Source organism: Silene latifolia, chromosome Y (assembly GCF_048544455.1).
Source record: "Silene latifolia isolate original U9 population chromosome Y, ASM4854445v1, whole genome shotgun sequence".
Classification (NCBI taxonomy): domain Eukaryota; kingdom Viridiplantae; phylum Streptophyta; class Magnoliopsida; order Caryophyllales; family Caryophyllaceae; genus Silene; species Silene latifolia.
Genome location: NC_133538.1, coordinates 345,634,649 through 345,639,722, shown reverse-complemented (window position 1 = coordinate 345,639,722; position 5,074 = coordinate 345,634,649). Strand labels below are relative to the sequence as shown.

General features: G+C 39.0%; 1 non-coding gene across 1 annotated transcript; it reads right to left on the bottom strand.

Annotated features, from left to right (window-relative positions):
* Window positions 1–4,704: 4,704 nt before the first annotated feature.
* Window positions 4,705–4,811, bottom strand: LOC141634761 (small nucleolar RNA R71). Its single transcript, XR_012539484.1, has one exon. It is a non-coding gene; the product is annotated as a small nucleolar RNA R71 (small nucleolar RNA).
* Window positions 4,812–5,074: the final 263 nt, after the last annotated feature.

The window sequence follows — 5,074 nt, the reverse complement described above, 5'->3', positions numbered from 1 at the left end:
TCGGTATTTGACCCTACTTCGACTGAGTTAGACCTGACCTGGGTTAGGGTTGGTACCAGGGGGAGGAATCAACCGTGATGGGTGGTAGTGGGTGGCCAGGGGTGGCTTTTGGTGCAGTGGTTGCCGAAATTACGAGATAGGGCATGTTATTGTCTAAACACGATGGAACCGGGTATAACCCTTATTCATGATGTGTCTTGACCTGGGTATGGTAGGGATGGAAGCTGGTGGTGTAGTCGATCTCAAGGGTGGTGTCGTGGTGGCCGTAGGTCGTGGTTTGTGGTGGTGGTGATCGGAAAACCGCAAAATAGGGGAGTTGTTGTTGTTGTTGTTGTTGCTGTTGTCGGTGTAGGGTGGTTGTCATGGTGGCGTATCTGGGTCAAGGGGATGTGGGACCACTCCTGGAACCACCGTTGGTCACTGGTTGTAATGGTGGTGGCCAGAGGTGGTAACGGTGGTGGCCAGAGGTGGTGTGGTGTTAGTGTTGTTATTGGTTGTGTCGGGTTTTAGGGTAGTGTTTAGGGTGTGATAGTGTGGCGATTTAGGGGCGGTTTGGTTCGTGTTTGTTGGTCGTCGGGGTGCGTCGGGTTTCAGGCTAGTGGTAGCTGGGTTGGGTGGTGTCGATGGTGGTTGATGGTGTCGGATATAGGCGGGTTTAGGAAGGGTAGTGAACACGGTTTTCAAATCGTGAATGTGGGTTTATGTGGGTTGTTTTATACGCGTTTTACTTGTGTGTTTTGGGATTTGTTATTAATACGGGTTTTACATAATAATTTATACAAGCACATAATTAATATAATTAATTTATAATTATTTAAATTATTTAAATAAAGTAAATAATTAGTAATTGTAAATATTATTATAATTGCTAGGTGACGAACTTGTGGAACGGGTTTATTAAAGAATACTTTTAGTAGATTGCATTAATTGGATTTCACTTTGGGAGTATTTGCTGAAAAGGTAGGATAACGATTCCACTGGACTTATTATTTGTGTATCTTGTCCTTTAATTGGATGTTGTGGATTGAATTGTTTGGATTATTGGATTATTGCATATCTTGCATATTGTGATTAAAGGCGGTTGTATTGGTATTTCTGAGACGGTATGGTTGGTAGCCATTGTTGTCGCTACTGTGGGTTTGATAATGGGTTGGATATCAGGTTTAGCCTGGTAGACATCATGTTAAGAGCCTTCGGGTGAACTGATATAAACTTACTGACTGAGGTAGACATCATGGTAAGAGCCTTCGGGTGATGTATTATAAACTTACTAGCAGACTTCGTTTAGTACCTTCATGGTGGTGTAAGGCCCAGACTGGTTCTACAGACCTGTCTCTGGTGTGTCTACTCAAGTGGAGGTTTAGGGCTGAATTGTGACTCAACGGGAGGTTAAGCGCTTAATTATGAGAACAATTGATTTGGCATTTGTGTCTGAATATTTATACTATTTATATTATTTGTCTTAAGATTGTTATCCTACTCAACCGCGAGGTTGACCGTGTATTCGTGAACACCTGTGATGAACTATAAATGGGGAGCAGACTTGCAGGTGCTTAAGAATACCTGACTTGGGAGCTTATGGGGATGCGTGAGGATTCGGCGAATCTACCTAGAAGTATAGATCATATAGTTTATTAATCACTTTATTTATTTCCGCTGCGAGTTGTAATTAAATTATATTGAGTTTTTAGTTGGTTAATTTGTAAAGAACATGTAATCGCTAAATGTTATCTAAAGTACTTTGGTTTGTTGTACTTTGTTACTCACTACCTCGGAAAACCGAGATGGTAACAGTCCTATTTATTTGGGAATGTCTTGCTAAAGGCTCCTGAATAAATGGGGGTGTTACAGATCGTTGCTGCTTATGCAAGTAGATTTGCAAGTTTGTTTAAGGATGGCTACGTGGGGAAGTCTTCAGGGGTTCCACTGGTGAATTTTGGTGTTTATAGGAGATGTTTGTAGTGCTCAGGAAAAATAGACCTCTTGTAGCTCGGGCATGGCTCTTGACGATGACGGTTTTTATCCCTGCCATTTGTAATTTTGAATTTTGAGGAGAAATAACGGTTTTTATTGCCACCATTCGTAGTTTTCTCAAGAATCGCGAGTTTGAGTTTCGCTGTTTGCAATTGTGAAGAAAATAACGGTTTTTAATTCCGCCATTCGAAAATTTTGTGAGAATAGCGAGTTTGAATTTCACTATTTTCAGTTGTGAAGAAAATAATGGTTTTTATTTCTGTCATTTGAAATTTTTGTGAAATAGTGAGTTTGAATTTCACTATTTGCAATTTTGAAGAAAAGCTGATTTTACCCGTGTTTCGGCCAAAGCCCAAAACTCCGCTGAAAGGTTAGAGTCACCCCAAAGAGGCGCGAGCTCTGGGGCGACATAAGGGGCTTCCCTTATTTTCTTAAATAGATGCGAGAACAGCTTGCTCGTCATTCAAATCTTCCTCTTCTTCTTCAACAAAATCAAACAAAAGCTCTCAAAAATCGCCATTGTTGATCTTACTTGTCGCTTGCACTTGTGCTATATTCATCATGTCATCTCAAGGTATCTAAATCCTCTTGATTCCACTCGGTTTTGTTTGCATTTTTGTTGTTTGAATTAGGACGAAACCCTAATTCGTCTCAAATCAAATTGGGAGTTTTTTTATTTGTTTGTTTTTGAGTGCAATTAATGCTTGAATTAGGTTAGAAACCTATTTAAGAGTATAGGGGTGCTTTTACTTTGCAATTTAGTCCCCGTTCCTGCCCCCTATGTGTGAAAAACGCGAATAAGGCATGAAACCGTCTCATTTCGCAATGTTTTGCTTGTTTGCTCGAGTTGTGGACCCCACTAGGTTTCATTTTAGTCAAGGAAGACTACTTTTGCCATGTGAAACCCTTATTGTATGCGAGGGGTAAAAATTTTGCATTTTGCCCTCGTCAGACGGTCTTATGCTGACGAAATAAGCACCTGTTCGGGCTCAAATCGAGCCGTCTTGCTTCGACATGTTCCCTATAGATAGTTTAAGTTACATTAGGACGTGATCGGGTAACGTTGCTTTGTCGTGGCCGTTTTTGAATTTTTGGCCTCTTTCGCGCTTAATTTGGTGAAATATTCACTCGTCATTCTCATTGTTATATTGTTTTCATTATCGTCGTTAGCATTTCCATTTTGTTACTAGTTATTACATTTTATTACTAAGTTATCATAAGTTTATGCATAGCATTTTCATATACACATTTCATCATAGTTAATTTACTAATCACATGTTATAACATTCCTTAGTTATTTTATATTGTTTCTAATACTTATGTTATCATCATTTAGTATTATTTTTAATTCTTAATTCTCAATTATTCATTTAGTTATAATTATATTATCATCAAGTTTATCATATCATATATTATTAGTTTAGCTTTCAATATGTGTGAGTAGTTTATCTTGTCTAGGGATAAGGGGAGCTATGTATAAATAGTACTTATAATTGTTGTATTAGGATGCTATAATATTGTTTAATAGTTTCTATTACATGCTTGTTTTATTTGCTAGTCTTTGATAATTGATCACTATCTTAGATTAAAGTTATTTGTTAATTCACTTTTAAAAGTCGAGAGGCACGAAAATGAATTAGACTAAGTATGTTTTAGTAGACCGATCTAGTAATAGCGAGAGCTTGCTAGAACCCGTTCTATGGTTGACAATAAGGCCAAGAGGTGGTTGTCATTAAACCTAAACAATTAATGTTATTATCTATTCCTAGTTTAACATGCATAATTGCATGTGTGACCCGACTCCCCTAGACTGTTTTTTCATTATTAATTTTACAACATTTTATCACAAGCTTACCAACCAAACCAAACAAACAATCAAAACCGACCTTGATAGAATTCTATTCATAGCATTTCAATACGCAACTCCCGTCTCCATGTGTTTGAACCCTACTTTACTACATTCATTTGTTAGCCAAGTCTAGGGTATTTTTGTTAGGTGTGCGATAGCCTATCAAATTTTGGCGCCGTTGTTGGGGAGCATGGTTTTGTTGCATTTTGAATTGTTGATTTCTATCTTGTTTTCTTTTGTCTTGAGGAACACTTGTTCATTGAGACCGTTACTTACAAGTTTCTTGTAGCTGTTATCTTATGCCCGGGTCCTCTCACACCGGAGAATTGATTCCATTTGACCCGGAGCCGGAGGAAACCTTCCATAGCCGACTCAATTATTTCAAGGAGCTTGCCGAATCTTCTAGTCCCGGTAGTTTGCCTCGCATTCGTCCTAATTATCCGCCTCGCGACGAAGAAGAAGTTTCTAGTTCATCATCTCCAACACCACCACCATCACCAATCAAGAAGATGGTGAAACTTTTCGATCATTCCAAGCCCATCGCGGCTATGCTTTCTAAGGGTATCAATACCACCCAAATTGAAGCTGCGGATTTAGATATCAAACCGGCTTTCATTAGCCTTGTGGAGAGGAAGCAATTTGGGGGAAGTCCTTTGGAGAATCCCAATTTCCATGTGCAAAACTTTTGTCACTATTGCTCAATGATTAGTCAAACAGGAGTCACACAATCTAAAATAAGGGAGATACTCTTCCCTTTTTCGTTGAAGGACAAGGCTAAGTTATGGATCAATAGCCTTGATTGAACCGCCATGGAGATCACCAATTGGGATATTTTGGCTCTTGATTTTTATCAAAAGTATTTTCCACCGGAGAAAACACAAAATTTGAGGAGTCAAATCATGGGGTTCCATCAACAAGGGCTAGAGAGCTTGTATGAAGCTTGGGAAAGGTACAAGGATTTCCAAAGACAATGCCCACATCATGGGTTGGATCCTTTGTTTATAGCTATTATATTTTACAATGGATGTAATGCCGAGTCCCGACGTGTTCTAGATTCCGCCAACAATTGGCGGTTTGATCAAATTGACACCGATATTGCTCATGCTACAATTGAATCCATGACAATTCATGATTCGCAATATTGAAGTGTGCCATTGAAGACTAAGGAGGAGTCTTCTGATACATCCGTTTTGAAAGCACATATTGCCTTGCTTCAACAACAATGGGAGGCTCAATATGCAAATTCATCTC